Source organism: Dipodomys merriami, unplaced genomic scaffold, assembly GCF_024711535.1.
Source record: "Dipodomys merriami isolate MVZ:Mamm:240054 unplaced genomic scaffold, mDipMer1.0.p SCAF_10, whole genome shotgun sequence".
In the NCBI taxonomy this organism is placed as follows: domain Eukaryota; kingdom Metazoa; phylum Chordata; class Mammalia; order Rodentia; family Heteromyidae; genus Dipodomys; species Dipodomys merriami.
The window spans coordinates 5,450,001-5,473,596 of record NW_027202271.1 but is presented as its reverse complement, the minus strand read 5'-3'; the positions used below and the strand labels follow the sequence as shown (position 1 = coordinate 5,473,596).

Below are 23,596 nucleotides of genomic sequence, written 5' to 3'. Positions count from 1 at the left end.
ATTCAACAAGCCACTTACTGAGTAATACTTCATGAATAAATTACAGTATTAGATACTGTGTGATATAAAGTAAATAAAATATTGTCTGTCAGCCAGGTGATGGAAATGCATACCTGTAACCCAAGCTACTTAGGAGGTTGATATCCAGAAGACTGTAGATAAAAGCTTGACATAGAGTAGAAAAGCCTTCAAGACTCTGTCACCAAAGTAACCAGCAAAAAGTTGAACTGGAGGTGTGACTCATGTAGAACACTAACAGAGTAAGCAATCTAAGCAAGCACAAAGTCCTGAGTTCAAATCCAGTATTAGAAAAAAAATGGCGTTTCCCCTTTGGTAGCTTGTTAATTATTAGCAAAAGAAGCACTCTTTTTATTCTACTTTTTTTTTTATTGTTTGTAGTCGTGGGGTCACATAAAGGACCTAACACAGGATAAAAAAAAAGTGCTCCACCACTCAGCTACATTCTAGCCTCCAATTTCTTTATTTTGTGCTGGTTCTGGAACTCAGAGTATGGGTAGTGTTCCTGACTTTTTTGCTTAACACTAGCACTCATCACTTCGGCCATAGTTCCGATTCCAGTTTGGGGGGAGTTAATTGGAAATAAGAGCCTCATACATTTTCCTGCCCAATGGTTTTGGACTGCAATTCTCAGATCTCAGTCCTCTGATTAGCTAGGATTACACACATGAGCCACAGATGCATAGCTCTAATTTCTATTCTTAATTCCCTCCCTTGTTGCAAAAGGATTCAAGAAATGAAAAATAATCTTTAATGAAAGACCACCAAGGATGCTACTATACCAACATAGGAAGGCCTCAGAGAGCTTGGCTCAGGAAATACTGAAGGAAAACCAAACTGTTCAAGAAAAGGCATTTCTTAGCAGACACTGGAACAATCTGGGTTACAGGAAGAGTTAAAGAACAGATCTGCAAAAAAAACCCCAAAAACCAAAGTACCCACATATGGTGGACCTACAGGCTGGCTAACCAAGTATGGTACTGGTAGGTGGTCACAGAGGTGAAAAGCCCAGACACTTGGGATCTGCACCAAAGAACTGAACACACACACACACACACACACACACACACACACACACACACACACACACACACACACACACACACACACACACACACACACACACACACACACACAAGCAGCCTGGTGAGGTGGCTCAAGAACAAACACATAGTTAAGAATTTCAGTTTTATAGGGTTTACAGAGAGTGGGGGAGGGCAGGTATTAGGGAAATGAGGGGTCATGACTTGGCAGGGTTTTGGAAGAAATCTTGGCTTGTGTAAGGTTGCCATCCCATAGTTGCAGATACATGTATAAAATGCAATGCATGCACATGAAGCCCTAAGGAGGAATTTATTGTGCAAAGGTCAGGTGGAGGGTATGAGGGGATCTACTGCACAGTTGGGTCAGTTTGAACAGAACTGGCCTGGACTTATTCTACCTTAGGGAGAAGCTCTAACTGCAAACTGGCCAATAATTACCCTCAGTGAACAATGGCTATGGGAGCTATGGGGAAGATGAAGGATTCCAGAATGTCTCAGTACTAGGAGAAGTGTCCAGCAGCATTGGCCGTATTAGAGCTAACCTGCCTCAGTACCTTCCAGAGGCTGATACGTGAAGATTCTGGTTTGGAGCCAGTGCAGGTAGACAAATCTGAGAGAATCCTCTCTCCAATTAATCACCAAAAAAACTGAAAGTAGAGGTGTGGCTCAAGTGGTAGAATGGATAAACCTTGAATGGAAAAAGCTAAGAAAGAGTTCCCAGGCTCTGATTCAAGCCCAACACTGGGACACACAAACACACACACATACACAAACAAACAAAAAACAAACAATATTGTTTTTGTTCAAAATTGGAAACTAGACCTAAAATACATTCATAATCATGGACAAATATATATATGTACAAATACACACACCTGTATACATAATTGCATATATAGATAACTGAGAATAAGGGCCTACTGAGGACAAAGAGAAAATAATAGAGGGTGCAAATTTTTGAAATACATTGCAAGTGCATGTGAAAATTATATAATGAACTACCCTGAAAGTTAAGAGTAGGGGTGGAGTTGAGAAAACAGATTCTGTGTAGAGGTACTCATGAGAGGGGTTTGGTCTAAAAGGTTGAGGTAGATTGTCAGCATGAATGAAGACAGAAGAATGTAACCTTTGCAAATTGTAGTAGGAAGGGAGTACATGCGTGTTCCCATCATCATAGGAACACACATGGAAATCTCACAATGAAATACCCCTTCCTTGTGTGGCTAATGTATGATAATAAAGAGAGTTTGGGGAAAAATAAGAGAGCAATATTTCCACCACTTCATTCTGATTACCATGGGCTACAATTCCAGTACAGATTCAAAGAAAGAACAGACTCTACCTACAGGAGAGAAGAGAGACTGGCTTATTCACAGGAGAATAATTCTGGCAAGTGCTGAAGGAGACAACCACAATGGGTGTAGGCAATTCTGATCACATCTCTTCTGCAGTATGAGGATTGGGTTGATGATATCAGAGGAAGCTTGTACTTTTTTTCCTATTGGTAGCACTAGTTTTGTGTCATGTTCTCACAATATGGGCCAGTGGTGAACTGCAAACAAGAAGTTCCATATGTTTTGTGTTTTTATTTTAAGTTTGCAGGTCCTGGGGTCTCTTTATGCTCAAAGCTATCACTCTACCACTTGAGCCACAGTGCCACTTCAATTTTTTCTGAGTAGTTTATTGGAGTTAGTTTCAAACTGTAATCCTAAGATCTCAGCCTCTTGAGTAGCTAAAGGCATGAGCCATGGGTGACCTGACCCGAACCATATGTTGTTTGTTTATTTATGTCAGTCGAGAGCTTGAACACTGGGCCTGGGCACTGTCCCTGAGCTCTTCAGCTCAAGGCTAGTGCTCTACCATTTGAGCCAGTGCCACTTCTGGTTTTCTGGTGGTTTATTGGAGATAAATGTCTCACGAACTTTCCTGCCTAGGCTGGCTTTGAACCGTGATCCTCAGATTTCAGCCTCTTGAGTAACTATGATTACAGGCATAAGCCCCCAGCATCTGGCCCAATATATAATTTTTAATTTTTTCTTTTTTTATATTTCTTTCCTCCCTCCTTTTTTCTTCCTTCCTTCTTTTCCTTCTTTCCTTTCTTTTCTTGGTTTTTCTTTCCTTCCTTCTTCCCTTCCTTCCTTCTTTCCTTCCTTCCTTCCTTCCCTCCTTCCTCCTTCCTTCCTGTCCTTTCTTTTTTTGTACCTGTCTTGGGGCTTGAACTCAGGGCCTGGGCTCTGTCCCTAAGCATTTTTGCTCAAGGATAGCACTCTATCAATTGTATCCTAACTCTACTTCTGGCTTTGTGGTAGTTTAGGAAGAGTCTCAAGGACTTTGCAGTTAAAGTGGGCTTTGAACAATGATAAGACCACAGCCTCCTGGCTTGCTAGGATTATAGCCAGGCCCCTGCTGCTGAGGCTGTCTTAGACCTCTCAGGTACCCAGAGTAATTTTTAAGTTTGTAATAGCTACAATCAGCAAATTTTAAAAAGAACCAAGAAAATGAATTTTAATAATTTTATTCAATGAATAATATCCAACATCATGTCAGCACATCACTGAAATATTACTAATGCAATTGACATACTGTAGATATTCTATAATTATGTATTCTTATTTTTTGTGTACCATTTCTGCACTATATTTGCTGATTTTCAATTGCAGTACATCTTCATTTGTTCTACTTACGGTGGGGTTTTATTTTTTTGCAAACTTTCAACATTATATTTTTCGTTTTTTTCACAGTCATTACTATGTTTTCACTGCAATATTCTCATTGTAGCATGTTACAATACAAAAAGAACATTCACTGTTGCTGGGACAGAGTTCATTTTGAAAAAAAATGCATGACTGCATCAACATATAATGTTAAAAAATGAAATAATTCAAGAGAATAACATAAATGTTTTCCATAAATTATGAAAAGTACTTCTTTAAGATATCAGCAAATAATACAGTGAGCATATGAATAAGGAAGCTCTTCATAAAATGTCACTAATAAAACATGAACTATAAACCCATACCATCACTCCCAACTTCCTTTTATTTTTCTCCTAATGGTGACCCATATCTGGGCCCCCTCCCTGACAACCAGTGGACTGTTAGATGTCCTTCAAGTTTAGGCCACTCCCAGCAGCCTTTGCTCTGTCTGGGATATGGATACCCCTCCCCAAATGCCACTAATTAAAATAAGGCCCTAGACAGTGCTACCCATCGTCATGCTAAAAATACATTTTAGACAATAGAAGGCCATGTTTTTAGATGGTATTAATATCAAATATATCATCTGCTTCTGGCTTATAGAAGAAAGGGAGGCAGGACTCTTCGCCCCCGTCTGTGGGCTCTTGCTGGGGCTGGATGGCAGGCAGCAGCGGCACAGGAGGCTCTGCAGTGGGGCTCTCCAGGGGCCCAGGCGCCCCAGCCTCTTCAAGGACAGGCTTCAAATTTTCTTGAAGATGCACATCTTCACAGCCTTGCTGCTCCTCCCTGAGCTCCGTCTTCAGGGGGACTGAGAGGTCTGAGGGGGCCTCGGCAGCAGGGGCCTGGGCGGCTGCCAGCATCCTGTCCTGGCACTCTGTGCTCTCCCCTGTAAGGCGCAGCAGCAGCTCCTTCAGCTCCTTCCTCTTCCTCCTCCTCTCCTGGTACAGCTGGCTCACACACTGTTCTTTCTCCTGACACAGCTTCTCCAGGACTTCTAGCTGTTCCTTGTACAGCACGATGGTCTCTTCCATGGTGGTCAGGTGTTCGGTCAGCTGGCTGCAGCAATGGTGGAGGTCGTCCACGTGACTCTGGGGGTGCCCCTTGCCGGCCAGGTCTTCAGGGAAGCAGATGTGCAGCTGTTTCTTGGGTGCTTGTGTGTCCTGCTTCCTCTTGCCGAACAGCCTGTGGATGCAGTGCTGGGGGAAGGTGGCCTGGCTCTCCAGCTTTCTCTGGCACTGGGCTGCCAGCTGACTCAGGCACCCGCAGCGGGCCTGCTGCTCCTGCAGCTGCCGGCTCATCCTCGCCTTCCTGCCTTCTGCGATGGACAGTGCGTCCATGTAAAAATCCCACATGCTCTGCGGGTTGTCTACGTCCTCTGGGACAGTCACATCATGGGGAGTCGTCTCCTCACCCTTGTCTTCTTCTTGGCTCAGGCCTTCATCTTCCCTGGGGAAAGCCAGGGCTCTCAGCTGGGCCCGCAGCTGCGCATTCTCCTGTCTTGTTGCTTCCAGACACTTCAGAGTGTCCTGTAACTTCTCCCTTTCCACCTGGGCCAGCAACTTGCTCTGCACCTGCTCCTGCTTCAGCTGGTCCATCAGATGGCTCTGATTCAGCAGGTGCTGCTGCAGGGCCTCCTTCTCTGACATCAGCTGCTGGCTGGTGGCCTTGTGCTGTTTGCAGGTGGCGCTCAGCTGCTGCACCTGGACCAGGTACTTGTCATGCAGCTCCTGCAGATCCTCAGCTGCTTGGCGCTTGAATTCAGCCACATCTTTTCCTTCTTTGAATTCCTCCTCCAGCTCATGCAGCTTCGCCTGCAGGGTTGTCTTCTCCTGCTGCTCTGTGTGCAGGATGCTGGCGAGCTCCCCCTTCTCAGCGCTCAGCCTCTGCAAGGCATCCTGCAGCTGGGCCAGCTCTTCTTTCAGCTGGCGGTTGTGCACCAGCGTGCGTTTCAAGGTCTCCTGCTCCTTCTCCATTGTCTCCAGGATCTTGCGCCGGTCCTCGGCATGCTGTGCCCATTCCTCAGCCTTCTTTTCCAGTATCCACAGCCGCTGCTGCTGCTCCAGGTTCTGGAGACTAAGGCTCTGGTTCTCCTCCACCTGGAGGTGAAGTTGCTCCTCCAGGGTCTTGAGCTCCTTCTGCAACTGCAGGGTGTGGGCCTGCAGCTGCTGCTCAGCCTGAGCTGGCCCTGCAGTTGGCTGTGGGGGCGGCAGCTCTGACAGCTGCTCTCTCAGCTCCACCAGCTTGCTCTCCAGCTCCAGCACCTGCCTCACCCCTTGCTCTTTCTCCTCTCTCAGCTGGCTCACCTGCTCTAGCAGCTGCTGCACTTTCTCCTTCCCCGTGCAGCTCTCCAGCCTCAGGTCCTCCGCAAACGTGTCTCTCTCCTCCTTTAATCTTGCCACCAACTCCTTCATGTTGTTGAGTTGGCTTTCCAACTCTGCCCGCTCCACTAGTTCCTCTTGGAACTTGTGGATTTTCATTTTCATGTCGGCCTTCTGTGTCAGGAGCACTTCCAGCCTCTCCTGCAGCTCCGTGTTCTCATCCTCCAGGTCTTCGTAGCTTCTGGCCTTTTCTTGGAGCTGTAGCTTCACGTGATTCAGGGCTTTAATGAGCTGTACATTGTTGTTCTCGGTCTCAGTCTGCGTGGTGTTGACTGCAGACAATGTTGTTTCGAGTTCTGTTACGCGCTGCTGTGCAGCCTGCAGGCATCTGGTAAGACCCTCCTTCTCCAGTGCTCTTTCATCGGCCTCTTGCTGCTTGTGGGCCAGGGCAGATTGTAAGTCTGATTTTTCTCTAATCAGCATCTGTATCGACAGCTTGTGCTGCTCCAGCTCTGCTTTCAGGGCTTCGTGCACACAGGCCATCTTCTGATTGTCTTTCCCCTGTTGATCCTGCAGCTCTTTCATTTCCTGCTTCAGTTTTTGGATCTCAATGTAGAGCTGCTGCTTTTGTATTGTGCTGGAGTCCAGGGCAAGCACCAGGTGTTGGTTGTGTCTCTCCAGGTCCTTGGTGTTATTGGGACCTGTGACACTCTGGACCCTGGCAGCTGTGACAGTGCCCAGGGGAGGGGGAGGCTCAGGGTCTGCGAGGTCTTGGGCCGCACCCTTGAGTAAAGGACAGTCCCCAGCGGTGTTTGTCTTGGGGTTACCTCCCTCTTTCATTTTCCTCTTCTTGGATTCTGCAGGTCTAGCAGGACCATTCCTCTGCTGGTATTGTTGCAGAAGTTTCCTTCCTGCAGCTACTTTCTTTTCTCTTTTTTTCTCAGACATCCCAGCACTGGGACGGCGAAGGTGGGTGGGCCACATTCCCAGGCTGCCTAAATTCAACTCTTTCTATCACCAGTAACTCTGTTTAGGTCCAACTCGATTTGCTCACTCACCACTCACCACCTCTACCTCCTTCAACTGCTGTAGTGGTGTGAGCCAATAGAGGGGATCCCAGTGCTACTAGGCAGCATGGAATGTGGGTGTGGCCTCAACTCTTATATCCCATTGGTCAGAGAAACATGAAAAAATGGGAGGTCTGGCCAGAATCTTCTCATCCAGGCAGAACAGCCAAGGTCCAATAACAGCTGCACGTGCAGTCCCCCTTATCTAGCCCCACCCACATGGGGGACAGTTAGGGACCAGCTCTAGCTGGGAACCTGCACAGCTCTACTTGTAACTTTACATGACCATGACCTCCATCCCACAATTCTAGTCCCAGATGATCCTGTGTTATAGACAATCATGACAAGGGCTCAGGAGGTGGCATCCCAGGATTCAGGTGGTGACTAACGAAGGGACAACAGGGACAGTGCATCCCTGTAGAGTCCCTCTCCTCATTTTACAACTTGGTTCCAAATATTTCTGTCTTAGAAATCTCTCCCTTAGGGCTAGTTGGATTGGCCAAGTTCATCTTTTCCTGTATCACCCATAATTGCCTCTCTGGAGTTCACCCCATCCTTGTTCTAATCCTTTGATGCCTTCTTGTGGCTTTTAAGATGGCCTCCTGGAAAGCAGTGAAACACTGCATAGTTTGCTAACAGAAGATATCTGCAAGACCGAGATTTGAACCCAGGCAATCAAAAGTCAGAGTGACTCCACCTCCAGTGAAGGAGTAAAAAGTGAAGCTGGGAGTATATGTCTAATGATAGAATTCTAGCCAAGCAAGCAATCCCAGTTAGTTCAATCCCCTGAGTTCAAGCCCTGGAATCTCTAAAATTAATCAGAAAAAAAGACAAGAAAATACTTGTTTACAACTCTAAATTTAAATACTAGCAAGCTTCCATGCATCAAAACTTCTAAGATTATCCAATCCATCCCCGGTAACTCATGCATGTAATCCTAGCTATTCAGGAGGCTGAGATCTAAGGTTTTTAGTTCAAAGCCAGCCATCACAAGAAAGCCTGTGAGACTCTGATCTCCAAGATACTAACCATCTTGAGTGTGTCCACCCACACGCACACAAACACACACACACATACACAACAGGTCAGTTATATCAACTTAACATTTTATGGGCAAAATTATATGTGTTTTCTAAAGGTGTAAGTTGAACATCAGAATAAAGTGGAACTGTGCAAACTGGTGGGATGTTAGAGGCTTTGGCCTGGCAGCTGCATTGTCTCTGAAGCAGCTGAGTCCAGACAGCGCTGTCACTACCAACAGCACTGCAGACGGGTAAGTGTCTGCAGTGGAGTGAGCACTGTCCCCAAGAGGATCACTGCAACATTGTTCAAATGAAGTAACAGTGCAAGCAACAAAGAGAAATAGGAAACATAAAACTAATGTTTATTGCAGCATTATTTACTATAGCTAAGATATAGAACCAACTCAGAAGCCCCTCAGTAGATGAATGGATGAAAAAAATGTGGTATATATACATAATGGAATTCTCTGCCTCCATCAGAAAGAATGACATTGCCCCATTTGTTAGGAAATGGAAAGACTTGGAAAAAATTATATTAAGCCAGGCACAAAGCAACATAGGTCCCATGGTTTCCCTTATTTGCAATATCTAGTATATGTCTGAGTCAAGCAGAAAAGGTCAGATAAGTTGATGTTAGGGAAAGGAGCCCTAAGATATGTATTCAAATGTTTTTTTCTTTCATACAATTTTTCTAACACATTTATAAGGTTATTTCTTTGTTGCTTTGTATGTTCCTCCCCCATAGTATACAAAGTATAACTCGTGTTTTCACTGTATTTGATTTTGGTATAATTTGTGGAGGGGAAGGGGAAAAACAAATCGTTTAAATAGGGATACAGGTGGACTTATTGCAACAATGAGATGTACAAGTGTTATGTCGAAAACAAATTTTACAACTTTGGTGCGTTGGGGGCGATGGGGGGGGGGTGGGAAGGGCTGGGAAGGGGAAACAAAGGAGGAGGCTACAATGCTTGATAAAAATGTACTCATTACCTTGCCCATGTAATTGTAACCCTTCTGTACAGTATTTTCACAATAAAAAAAAAAAAAAACTCTCCTGGCAAGCCAGGAGATGGCCCATGCCTGTAATCCTAGCTATTCAGGAAGCTAAGATCTGAGGATCATGGTTCAAAGCCACCTGGACAGAAAAGTCTGTGAGACTCTTATCTCTAATAATCCACTAGAAAACCAGATGTGGCATTGTGGCTCAAGCAGTAGAGTGCTTACCTTGAGCTGAAGAGCTGAGGGACAGCACCTAGGCCCAGAGTTCAAGCCCCATGACTGACAAAAACAAACAAACAAATAAACAAAAAACTCTCCTGACATAAGGAATCTATGTAAATAAATATAAAAGGTTGAGAAATGGGTGCTTTACATTGATTTTAAATTTATTTGTTTACCTTGGATATGACTATTTTTAATCCTATAAAATATTTCTATTCCATTCTTTCTATTTATTCATTGATAAACATAAATACTTCTTGTATAATATTTATGTATTTTAGAATGCATGGTTGTTTAAAGCTAAATCATTGAATGGTTTGAAGTAGGTCAGATATGTAAGTACATTCAGTATTTAATTTGCTGCAAGTGAAAGTAAAGGTTAGAATGTACCTCAGTTTTCTGTTTTAATGACTAAGTAAATTCACTTTTGAATTATATTATTCACAGTAAATTTTGAAAAATGTGCAAATGAGCTTTGTAAAAAACTCATTTGCTCTTGCACATCTTTTTAAAAACAAACACATCACAGGTGAGAAAATAAAATTTATTTTTAGGTATAATTTGTAGAGAGGAGTCAGTGATTTAAAAAACATTATCGCCTGCTGTGTGTGTGTGTGTGTGTGTGTGTGTGTGTGTGTGTGTGTGTGCATGCGAGTGCACATGCTCATGCCAGTCTTAGGGCTGGAACTCAGGGCCTAGGTGATGGTTCTGAGTTTCTGTGCCCTGGCTAGCTCCCTATCACTTGAGCCACAGCACCCCTTCTGGCTTTGGGGTGGATAATTGGAGATGAGAATCTCATGGACTTTCCTGCCAAAGCTAGTAGGATCCTCAGATCTCAGACTCCCATGTAGCTAGGATTACAGACACGAGCCACCTACCCATCTTACCTACTGTTTTCTCAATAGAATTTTAAAAATTATGTTTATTTATTTACTTTTATTGTGAAAATACTGTACAGAGGGATTACAATTATATGGGCAAGATAATGAGTACATTTCTCTTTTTTTTATTTTTTAATGAGTACATTTCTTACCAAGCATTGTAGCCTCCTCTTTGGTTCCCCTTTCCATCCCTTCCCATCCTCCCCCTGCCCCCAAAATTATGTTTAAGTAGTTATACAAAGAAGCTTTAATTCAACTATGAGTTTACTACATGCTTGTATTTGTTTAAATGTCTAGCATTCCAGCCTTTAAAATGAGAATGTATGGAAGTGATTTCTAAGTCTCTTCAATTTGAATGATGGATTTCACCCAGGTAATGTGGTCCCATCCTCCCTTTCCCAGTGTGATCAGGTGAGTAGTAATGCATCTATGTTGCCCTCTAGTGGCAACAAATTAAAGAGCATTTAAAAAAACCCTGTTACACAGAAAAGTCATTTAAAGAAACAAAAAAGCCAGTAGGGTCAGCCAGCAAATGATCTAGACAGCCAGAGGAAAAATAAAATACGATGCAGGGGAAAACTATAGGAAGCACTTAAATAAGAAGATTCAGACTCAGTATTTACAAAGCAGGCTTTCAACAATGTTTTCATGTTTGCTAACTTAATCTTCATGAAAAACTCCAAAAAGATAGTACAACCTCTGTTTTTACACAGAGCTTTTCAATGGAAGGTCAAAATAATGTACCAAATAATGTAATCAGAAACTATAGGGGAAGTGATTGATTCCAAAGTCAATGCCCTTTTACTATCAGGTTACGAGCAAAGTTGGGAACATTGAAGATAGGTTGGATGAAGTCATCCTTTATTCTTTACTGGGATGCAACATCATGTTGGCTATCTACCTACTTATGGTTCCTATGGAACTGGAGGGGAGGGGTGGAGTTTGCTGACGACTCCCGGGTTTGTAGCTCACTCTTTCTAGAATGTACTAACTCATATCAGTAGAGTGGGAGCAAACCAAGAAATACTGTTAAAATTGTTCCTAAGGAAGTGATTTTCATATCAGGTTCTGCAATGCCTATCAACCACCTGTAACTATTTTCTATCCCCTAGACTTGAGAAAGATTACAGCCTAATTCCTCTCATTTTCCCACTGCCTTTATTTTTCTCTATCAATTTCATGGCTTATATTACTGTATCTATAGGTAAAGGCTAGAGATGGTTCCAGGAATACATAAACACTGTGAATCACTTTAAGAAAAGTTCTTAGGAAATGAAGCAAGACTTGTAACAGGGATGCCCATAAAATTCTAAATGGTACTTGTGAATTTCTTTCTAAAACTAATCATCTAATGTAATACATATATTTTCTTGTGCTGGGGATCAAACCCAAGGCCTTCCACATAGAAAGTAAGTGCTCTATTACTGAGCCACGTCTCTACTCTTTTGAAATGAAAATGAAAATTGATGCTGGCTACCCAGGAAACTAATATCTAAGGATCACAGTTCAAAGCCAGTCCTGGTAGAAAAGACCCTGAAACTCTTATCTCCAAGCACTACCAAAAGGACAGAAGTGGAGCTATGGCTTAAGTGGTAGAGTATGAGCCTTGAACAAAATATCTCAGAGAAAGCACCCAGGCCGGGAGATTAAGCCCAGGACCACACACCCATGAAAGAAATGCATAGATAGAATACTTAACATACATCATAAGAAATTTTCTGTCAAATAGTTCTCACTGTAACAAACCTCTACATGATCATTTGACTTAAAACTGGAATAGGGATTTTGTTCTAAAAATTTTAAGTACCCAAATAGTTTGGAGCCAGGCACTGGTGGCTCACACAAATAATTGTAGCTACCCAAGGGAGAGATGTGAGCATTACCATTTGAGGCCAACCTGTGCAGGAAAGTCCAAGACAGTCTTGTCTCCAATTGACCACCAAAAAAGCCAGAAATAGAGGAGTGGATCAAAGTGGTAGCACAGGAGCATTGAGCAAAAATGTCTCAGGGACAGTGCCCTGGCCCTGATTTCAAGCCCCATGATTAACCAAAAGAAAACACAAATGTGAGTTCTTTGTTCATATACTGTTCTCAATATATTATTTATTCCTTTATTATCTCTTGTACTGCCCAACACCTATCTTTCCTCAAGATACTATTTATATATTCATGTCATCCCTTTGTAAAATTGTAATTTGTTTTGAGGAAATACCAGTTTATTCATCACTGAAGATTTTTTGTGTGTTTGTGTTTTGTTTTTTGTTTGTCAGTCATGGGGCTTGAACTCTGGGCCTGGGTGCTGTCTCTAAGTTCTTCAGCTCAAGGATAGCACTCTACCACTTGAGCCACAGCACCACTCCCTGCTTTTTCTGCTTACGTGGTGCTGGGGAATTGAACCCAGCAGAACAATTTTCCCTCCTGTTTGACAAGGAACTACTGAGCTCACTCATTTCTCCTGCTGAGCTGTTGCTATACCAGTGAAACAGGTGCATGGAGGTTTCTTTCTGGTTTTTACACAGTTGGAAAGAGCTGTCCTGACTGCACACACTTTTCACAAGGCAGTTCTGAGACTTCAGACAGACAGTGAGGGAACTGGGGCTTCTCAGGGAGCTCTACCCATTACAGCTGATTCCTTTCTAGGATTAGCTGAGCAAATCTATCACCAATTTTGGTCAGTATTTCTACTTTTACTGCTTATGAGCAAAACATTTCAGTAATAAAAGCAACCCAAGGCTTATTCAAATACAGTTAGCACAAGAGAGAAAAGTCTTCCTAAATTCAAAGAAAGAAATGGTTGAATCATTTGATATAATGCCTATACCATAGGCACTAGCCTTGAGGAGAAAAGCTCAGGGACAGTGCTGAGGCCCTGAGTTCAAGCAGGAACAGAAGGAAAAAGAAAAATTCTCTGGCCTTTAACCTCTAACTCTTGATTCAGTACTCATCATCTTGTAATTTCCTAATGAGTTTTTAAAATTAAATTTGGATTATAAATTCCTTCACAGCAAGACTGGTACTTTCTCAGTAGTGATATGAGCAGTAAAAGCTGTGTATTAGCCAGGAAGATGGAGGTGGTCAGGGACAGAACCGAAGCAAAAGCATAACATTCACTGTGGACTCAAACTGGACTTGTAAGAATCAGACCACATCTTGTTGGACTGGAATGTGAAAAATGATTTTATTTATTTCTGTTGCCTTTTAGAATCCCTGCATTTGGCAATATGAAGAAATGTCAGCATATCATGAGAAAAACAATGTTACCCAAATGTTTATTTTATTTATTTTTCTTTTGCTGGGATTTGAAATCAAGGTCAATATATGTGTGGTAGGTACTTTACCAGTTTAAAAATCTTATTTCATATCTGGTGCTCATGTCTATAATCCTAGCTACTCAGGAGTTAAGATCTGAGGATTGTGGTTCAAAGCCAGACTGGGCAGGAAAGTCTGTGAGACTCTTATCTCTAAATAAACCCAGCAGAAAACTGGAAGTGGTGTTGTGGCTTAAGAGTGCTTCCTTGAGCTGAAGAGCTGAGAGACAGCCCTCAGCCCCAGAGATCAAGCCCCAGTACCCACCAAAACAAAAAGAAAACTTATTCACTTCATTTTTATGTATTTAGATTTGCCTCTTCATTTAGACTGGGTTGTGTTTTTTTTTTATAGGCAGGCTCTTGTACTACCTATGACTCTTACATAGTTGGGAGTATAGAACCATGACCAAGCACTCAGCTTTGTCTTTAGTTTGGGTCTTGCTAACTCTTTGCCTAATTGGCCTTAAACCTTGATCTTTCCAATTTCTGCCTTATGAGATGGTAAGAGTATGTGGATGGGCATGTATTGATATTAATCCACTAGAAGAAATTTACTCAATTTAAAACTAATCTAGTAGTATATTCAAAACAATCTCTACATTCAAAGCTAAAAGCCAAGCAAGAGTTTCTTGAAGAGCCCAGATATTATATGAATATGAAGAATCCTTGGATATAGATGGAAGGGCAAGAACATCAAAGATCCTCTCTGTGAGGATGGTTAGACTCACACCTCCAGTGTAACCAACTCTGTCTACATTCCCTCTGAGGACCTGCCTTGTGAGCCCCCACAACCCCCCGTCAACTCCCCTCCGCACACACATACACCTGTCAATTTTGTGACGGATCCTCAGGTACCCAAAGGGAGTCTGGGAGTGTGACCCTCCATGGGCAAGTCCATACCTGCCCCTACCGTTCCTCCAGTCCTCAGCTTCCAGAGGCAGTGGTCAACCTCTTCTGACTATGATCCAGATCTTCAGGAAAGTCACACAGATGCCGATCCCAGCTCCATTTCAACTGAGGCATGCAATTCTGTAATTGGTGACTCGTTCCTTTCTCTACCTAATGCAATGACAATAAGAATAAGTGAATCATAGAAAATATAAAAACTTAGGATAGGCATATAGAAGCTGACATCGGAAGATGTAGGGAGGCAGAAGGAGACCTTATCATTGAAAAAGAATTCCAATGAACCGGGTGTTCGTTCCCCATGTCTGTAAACAAAGCTGCTCAGGAAGCTTAGATCTGAGTGTTGTGGCTCATAACCAGACCAGGCACAAAAGACCACAATACTCTTAGTTCCAATTAACCATCAAACATCTGGAAGTTGAACTGTGCACAAGTGGTAGGACAGAAGCCTTCAGCAAAAAAGCTAAGGTATACCACCTGAGCACTGAATTCAAGCCCATGCATGGGTGCACCCACCCCTACACAATCCAGGGAGAATTAGGATATAGTTCTTATTCAAAATGAGAATAGAATCTAAAGTGTAGACAAGTCTTGAGTGAAATTGTATGTAAAGTGGTTTTTTATCTATCTCAATTAGAATAATCATGACTGAACATGTACTAAAGACATCTTCAGCCATGAAAGATCTAAAATATTTACACTGTGAAATGGAAAATCAGGTGGATGAAGGAGGATTTCTAGGAAGATGGAAGAGGGCACTGTGATGTTAGAATAGCGATGTTAAGAACTCCTAGTAGGAAAATGGGAGATGTTTCATTAGTGCTAAGCCTGTACAGAGTATATTAAGTAAGTTCATGCCAAAGATGAGATCATTATTCATTCTCAACAAGGACAAAACAGTACAAATTGTTTAAAAACAGAAATATAATCATACCACTCTGTGACTTACCTAAGTGTCTACACAGTCTTTAAATAGGGTATACTCTGTTTGTGTTATCTAATTGGGCAGCTAAGAGAGGAAGAAGGACATACCTTCAATCCTTCCTTAGAAGTCAAGAAGACATTTCTCAAAGTGAAAGATTCATTAATAGTAGCCCGTGTAAAACACTTAGAAGTAAGATGAATACTCAAAGATTAAGTGTACTATGAAGTACCCACCTGAGAAACTACAGACAGACACGGCAGGAACAGAATTTCATTCTTCTTCATCTATTGGGGCTGCTGGAACAAAACACTTTTCTCAAAGATGGCATGTCCTCAGTGTGTTCTGCATGGGGAGGGGCAAGACAGTTCCTGGGGGCTCTTTATCCCTGGCACAAATCCCATTATTAGAGTTCAAGACCTAATCATCTCCCAAAAGCCCCCACCTCATGGATCCATCCCATTGGTGCTCATTTCTGCACTATTTTGGGAGCCAGAGCATTTAGACCACAGGGTTTTCAAAAGAAGCCAACTGGGCAGGCAACATTCAGGTTTGTTCTTTGCATAAAGCAGAAACAAAAAGTACCCAAACCTTCAAATCTGGGTGTTTTTCTTCTTTTCCTGGGATCCTCTCCAATATTCTTGGAAGTAGAAGAGCTAATGATTGCTTGGTTTGTGGCCTTCATGTTTTCAAGCAGAGTCGGCAAATTAACATCTTGACTACTACAGGTATTTTTGGTAGTCTTTCCCATTACTAGGAATTACCATTTATAACAATAACACAAAAAATAAAACATTTGGAATATAGATTTGTATAACTACTACCTACTGAACTAACAATCTGTGAGAAAAGCAAAATCAACACCCGTAACAGCTCCACACGTAGAAATAGGTATGAATTCTCCATTACTTGTGACTAAACACATTCTAATTGAAAAAAATGTCAAGGGTACAAAACAATTAGGAGATTTCATGTTTCACACACTCTATTAACATTTTCCTTACACCTTTTAAGTAGTTCTCAAATCTTCTAGAAGCTACTTAGGCATGAGTAGTAAAGAGGGAACAGAATCCGTTTGTGTGCAGAAAACTCGGTGTCGCTGCCCTGACTGCATTCCCCTCCCTGGAGGCAGGCTGCTCTCAGAGGACAAGTCCCACAGGCCATCTCTGCACGTGTCCTAAGATGCTCTTTCAGGTCTGGCCCCTGGCTCTTTGCTGCCCATCTAACCTCTCATCACTCCTGGGACTCCAGGTTGTGGCCCACTCGGCAGGCTGATGGCTCTATTAAGTGGAATGAAAGATTTCCATCACCTTGAGTGAAATGGGCTGGAAGAGCATGCTACTGTGAGAAGAGCTCATGCACAAGTTTTCTTGGAGGGCTGGGGGAGTTCAACACAACTTGCAAAGGATGAATCTGTAGGTATGACGATACTACTAAAATTTTTTTCTAAAATTCTATGCAGCCAACTATGAGAGTTCTAATGCTCTCAGAAGCTCCATGTGGTTAATGTTTTCCTGCATAAAAATCATTTTTCTAATAAAACCTTGGCTACTTTATATTAATAAAAACCATAAGAAAGGATTTTGATCAATTCAGGCCTACTGGAGTAAACAGGATCAGGTAATGGATTTCTTAAGATTGATTGTTTGTCACTTCAAGTAACAAAACAAAGAACTGAAGTGACTAGATAAGAGCCCCTGTGATATACAAACATGCTACGTAATATACACTAGGCTTCAGCATAAGAAGGAAACTGAGGCCTGGAGCCAGTGACTCTTGCCTGTAATTTAAACTACTCAGGAGGCTGAGATCTGAGGATCATGTTTGGAGGCAAGATGAGGTAGGAGGCTCTATGTCCATGAGGCTCTATGTCCACTTAACCACTAAAAGACAGAATTAGAGCTGTGGCTCAAGTGGTAGAGTACTAGTCTTGAGCAAAGAAAGTTCAGGGGCAGCACCCAAGGCCTGACTTCAATCCACAGGATGTGCATAAACAAACAAACAAACAAAGGTATTCAGACCTCATCACAAGGGCTCAACAGCAAGTGCATGTGATCATATAAAATGATGCTTATTGAAAAGAATTTCAAGGAATGGAACAAGAGGGTTTTTATTCTATTGTTTGTACTTTTTTCTGTTTTTTTCCCTTTTGTCACCTTTCAATTTCTGTACCTTTATCATGTATGTAATTTTATCTGATGTGAGGAGGGGAAGGGAAAGCACAGAAACAGTATGACAATGAGTAAGCTAATTCAGCAGTGTTACTCACTAGACACTATGTTTGAACTGTATGACTTGTGGGGAGAGGGAAGTAAGGGAAACTATGGGAGAAAATAAAGGAGGGGTAACACTATTCCCAAAGAAATGTACTTAATACCTAATTTATGTAACCATAACCACTCTGTGTATCACTTATGCAATAAAAAACTTTAAAAAGATGATATTCCTACTTCAATACAAAGAAAAGTGGGTAATTTTTATTTTGTCAATTGTGGGGCTTGAACTCCGGGCCTGGGTGGTGTACTTGTTTGTGCTCTTCAGCTCAAGGCGAGTGCTCTACAGCTTGAGCCACAGTGCTACTTCCAGTTTTCTGGTGGCTTAGTGCAGAGAAGAGTCTCATGGACTTTTCTGCCTGGTGTGGCTTTGAACAGAGATCCTCAGATCTCAGCCTCCTGAGTAGCTCTGATTACAGGCGTGAGCCACCAACGCAGGGCCGTGGGTAGATATTTGATATCTCCTTGATATCAGAAGAATAATTATATATAATATATCCCTAGCCTGGGGCTGTTGGTCAAACCTGTAATCCAGGCTACTCAGGAGGCTGAGATATCTGAAGTTCATAATTCACAAAGCCAGACCAGGAAGAAAAGTCCATGGACTCTTATCTTCAATAAACAACTCAGAAAAGGCTGGAAGTGGTACTGTGGCTCAAGTGGTAGCAAGACTTGAGCAAAAGAACTCAGGGACAATGCCCAGACCTTGAATTCAAGCCCCACAACCCACCCCAAAAAGTAGGAAAGGGATGAAATGAATATTCCACAGGTAGCCGAAGCCGATAAACTCCAAGGTAGCGTGGAGAAACTTAAGGTAGAACAGAACAGAGACCACAGTCTTCTCAGGGGAATGAATAGTGTGTGGTGCTTTCCAAACAATGTGATTGTTACTTGTTATGAAAAGCTTGCAAGTTAGAGATCATCATCAGAATGCAGAAAAAATGGATAGGTTTCAATTCAGAGTACTTTTTGGCAGGTAACATTATGTGTGAGCCAGGATTTCTTGCTTGTGAGCAGGTGATCTAGCCACTTCACCCTTACTTTAAGCCACAGGCACTTTGAAGTGAGCAGGAGTTAGCAAAGGAAGATTGTTCAGGTCTCTACATGGCCTGAGCCACCACTAAATCATCAGTCTCCTGTCACATGTTGTATGGCCTTCAGTCCTGTCTCATGACCCACCCACCCTGCACTGTCCTGAATGAGAGCAAAGCAGACAACAACAGTAAGAGTTCAGGTAGAAAAAAGACTCAAAGTTAAAACAAAGAGACAGGATACATGATAACGCCTCAGTTAGTCACTTATAATTCAGGTGTTTATGGGACAGAGACCTAGAAAATCGAAGTTCAAAGCCAGGCCAGGCAAAACGTCTGAGAGACAGTTTTTCCAATTAACCACCAAAAAAGCTGAACTGGCTCAAGTGATAGAGCCAGCCATTAGCAAAAATAAAACAATAAAACAAAAAAACAAAAACTCAAAAAACCAACAACAGCACAAACCTCTGAATTCCAACCTGAGTACCAGCCCTCTTCCTTCCCCCTCCCTCAATATTGTCACTTTCTCAGAGCTAGTATTGTTTATTGTTTTGCCAAATATTAGTAAGTAAAAATGTATTTTGTTTCCTGTGTGAGCAGAAAAACATTACCTTTTTCATTCTCTGAACACAGAAATGTTTTTCCTTCTTCCCATACAAATATTTCAGATTGTGGTCTATCAGAGGAAAATGTACCTCAGAAAGCAAATAAGTAAAATTTCTATCTTCTAAACTGTAATCATCCTTGTGATTTCTGACACAAAATGGTACATCTGTCATGACACCTGTCTGTCGTGCAGGTGGCAGTGAAGGGAGCAGGGACAATGGGGAAGATCACTTGCTTGGAAAAGCTGCCTTTTGGTCTCCTCCTGCTTCATGAGAACTGAATCCTGTCACCTCTAAGCCCACTCAGGCAGTAAAATGTAACTCCAAGTTCTTTTCTGATTCTGTCTCAATCACCAATTTCACCTGGTGTTTTACACAGATCTGAATATTTTCACATACTTTGCTGTCTCTGATTCCATTTCTGCATAAATTTCCCCAAATGCTCACAGAATTGAGGTAGTTAAATTTTTTTTTTTTTTGGTCGGTTATGTGTCTTGAAGTCTGAGCCTGGCGCTGTCCCTCAGCTCTTCAGCTCAAGGTGAGTGCTCTACCTATTGAGCCACAGTGTCACTTCAGTTTTCTGAAAGGTTTATTGGAGATAAAAGAGTCTCATGGACTTTCCTGCCTGAGCTGGTTTTGAACTGTAATCCTCAGATTTCAGCCTCTTGAGTAGCTAGGATTATAGGCGTGAGCCACCAGCACCTGGCCTAGTTCAACTTTTAAAATATGTGAAAAATCAGCTAGTAAAGTAATAATTGGTAGTACATTTAGTGTAATGGAATTACAATAATTTATCTTCCTCTCACATTTTGCCTTTCAACCAACAATATTCCAATTCTCTAGACCAATTCTTACCTTGAAATTATGATGTGTGACAGAGGACATATTTATTTTTTAGTTTTAGTTTTTATTTTTTTGGCTGGTCGTGGGGCTTGAACTCTGGTCCTGGAGGCTGTCCCTGAGCTCCTTTTGCTCAAGGCTAGCACTTTTTCACTTGAGCCACAGTGCCCCTTCCATCTTTCTCTGTGATTAATTGGACATAAGCATCTCACAGTTTCCTGCCTGGGATGGCATCAAACCTTGATCCTCAGAAATCAGCTTCCTGAGTAGCTAGAATTACAGGTGTGAGCCACAGGCACCTGACTAGGCTGTTATATCTTTATTTGCCTTTTGTGTAATAAACTTATATGAAGGTTGCTTTGAAGTATACAAGTATTATATATAGGGATATAGATACTATAGAATGTATACATTTTGAGAGTAATTTATCTATCCATGTTGCATTTATTTGCAATTCATAAAAGCAGACTGCCTAGCAGGATGATTGATGTATGCATATAATCCCACTGATTCAGGAAACTGAGACAGAGAAATTGTGGTTTGAGACCATTTCAGGATAAGTTAGGGAGATTCTATCTCAAAAAGATAATGTTAGGAGGTATGGTTCCGGTGAGAGACGGTGGGCCCGAGGACACCAAGATAGCAGTATACCCACCTGGTCATCCAACTCCTTCCCTAAGAGATGCAAAACTTAGAAGACCAATAATCATGGATATCACAGAAAAAAATTGAATCACTTACAAAAGAAAAGGCCTTAAATATAAATGGAACAATCCTGCTTGGAACAACAGCTAGCAACTCTGGAATATCAGCAAACTTGGTCTTCAGAAGCTGTTTGAAAATCAATTATGATACTTTGAAGACATATTCATCATTGACTACACTTCCATTTTTATCTTCAGTAGTTACTTACAAGTTCCTTGTAACTGATGCTTTGTGTTCAGGATGCAAGGAAAATTGCATCCTGAGAAGTTTGCAGGTTAGTATAGTATGTGGTATACTACATCCCAGTGCTTTGGCTTTTTCTAAAAATGTACATCTGGCAGTCAAGTACCATACAGTTCCATGCCACCAAAAGGAAGAGTTTTACTTCACTGGGTGCTTCTTTGTCAAACAGAAATTAAATTAATGGTAATTCCTCTGATCTTTCAGACATGTTTTGGACTAGTTAATAGTCTACAACATTATGCAATATAAGAAAGCACACTTAAAAACTATATGTAAAGATTAACCAAACAATGGATGGAGGCTAACTCAGTAGACTGATTTTTTTTCATAATGAAGATGTAGCCATTGCTGAAAGAATGAAAAGTAATTCCTGTTTCTGTTCTGTTTGCCTGGTCTATGTCAGATACTTGATAAATACGTAATAATTGAATAAATGTTATTAAATTAAAAAAAGATAATATTAGGGGCTGCGAAGGTGGCTCAGTGGTAGAGCGCTTGCCTTGCATGCATGAGGCCCTGGGTTCGATTCCTCAGCACCACATAATCAAAAAGAAAAAAGCCAGAAAGTGGCACTGTGGCTCAAGTGGAAGAGGGCTAGCCTTGAGCTAAAGAGCTGAGGGACAGCGCCCAGGCCCGGAGTTCAGGCCCATGGTGGGAAAAAAAAAAAAAAAGATAATGTTAGCTAAAGGACTGGGGACTTGGCTCAAGTAGTAAAGTGCTCCACTAGACAGTGCAAAACCACTAGTCCAAACCCGCACACTGCACATAAAAAAGAATTCATAGAAGAGAAATAAATATTCTCTTGTCCAACTTTATGTCTAAGAGGAAAGGACTCATGTAGAGGCTGGAAGGGCATCAACATAGCCATGTGTGCTGTAGGCAGTCCACTGTGGTCTATGCTCTTTGTCTATCTCTCCTAGAAAACAAGTGACCACAAAGCATATTACTATTCCTTAATTTTAAGAATGCTCCTGGGTTGGCTGTGGAGTCTAGTGTTAGAGCACTAGCACAGGCTGTGCAAGGCACAATTCACTTCCAAGCACCACATACACTGATAAAAGTAATTGCTGGGCTGGGTGCCATAGACTAACTGCTATAACCCTAGCTACTCACCAGAATGAAATCTGAGGATTACAGTTTAAAGCAAGTATCAGCAGGAAAGTTCCTAAGACTCTTATCACCAATTAGCCACCACCAATCTAGCAGTGGAGTTATGGCTCAAGTGTTAAGAGTGTTTGCCTTGAACACAAAACCTAAGGGACAGTGCCCAGGCCCTGAGTTCTTCCCCATGACCAGCATACACATAAAAAGTTCTTCCTGTTTATATCTAAATAATATATATTCATAAAACCCATCAGAAATCACCTCAAAGCATATTTGTGTATTCTTTCTTTTAATGGCCAGGACAAGAGAAGGTTGGATATAAATTCTACAGAGGAGCCTAGGGGCCTCATTCTGCCTCAGTTCCCCTGTAAGAAGCAGGGTAATGACATGAGTTGAAGTTAAAAAAATGAGTAGACAAATGAATGGAAAAACAAATGAACCCAAAAATTTACAATATGGAGACATGTTAAAAGTCAACATCTAGCTCATGCCTCTAATTCCAGCTATTCAGGAGGCTGAGAGCTGAGGATCGTGGTTTGAAGTCAGCTTGAGCAGAAAACTCCATGAGACTCTTATCGCCAATAAACTACCCCCAAAAGACCCAAGTGGTGCTATGGCTCAAGAGGTACAGTGCTGCCCTTGAGCAAAAGAAACTCAGGGACAGCACTCATGCCTAGATTTCAATCTCCAGGACTAGCTAAAAAAAAGCAAACGAGAAGAGTCAACATCTTCATATAAAGTTCTACATGAACTGTATGAAGAATTGAAACAACAAGTCGTTATGTAGAAAAAACGAACTTTACAACTTTGGTGGGGGGGGGAGGGGAGCGTGGGGGAGGAAGGATCAGATGCAGGGAAGGAGGGAGTATGGGAAGGGATGGGAAGGGAATACAAAGAGGAGGCAACAATGCTTGATAAGAAATGTACTCTTTATCTTGTCCATGTAATTGTAACCTCTCTGTATGGTATTATCACAATAAAAAAAGAAAGAAATGAAACAAAGTTGACAAGAAATGTATTCATTAGCTTACTTATGTAACTGAAACTTCTCTACACACAATCCTGACAATTAAAAAAATAAAGAAAGAATACTGAAGTCAGACTCAAAACTGCATTTTCATTAATGATATTTTTGTTCTTTACAATTGAGATTTTGGGTCTGTTTTAACTGTATCACCATCTTTGTATTATACAGAATAATACATGTTTGCTTTCAAATGCTTAATATAACTTGAATTATCTACCTGGAAATTTCATATTTAGTATTTCTTACTTGTCTATGAGCCATGATGTAGTTACAAAGAAGGAATCTTTAAGGAGTCAGCATTGAACTTAAGCCCTAAAAGATGAAAAAGAGGAAAGAGGAAAATGTAAAATATACATGATTTGA

At 41.7% G+C, this 23,596-nt stretch overlaps 2 pseudogenes; one reads left to right on the top strand and one right to left on the bottom strand.

The window, feature by feature from the left end:
- Nucleotides 1-4,314: 4,314 nt before the first annotated feature.
- Nucleotides 4,315-7,087, bottom strand: LOC138836345 (golgin subfamily A member 2 pseudogene; annotated as a pseudogene).
- Nucleotides 7,088-20,754: 13,667 nt separating this feature from the next.
- On the top strand, nt 20,755-21,378 carry LOC138836344 (complex I assembly factor TMEM126B, mitochondrial pseudogene; annotated as a pseudogene).
- Nucleotides 21,379-23,596: the final 2,218 nt, after the last annotated feature.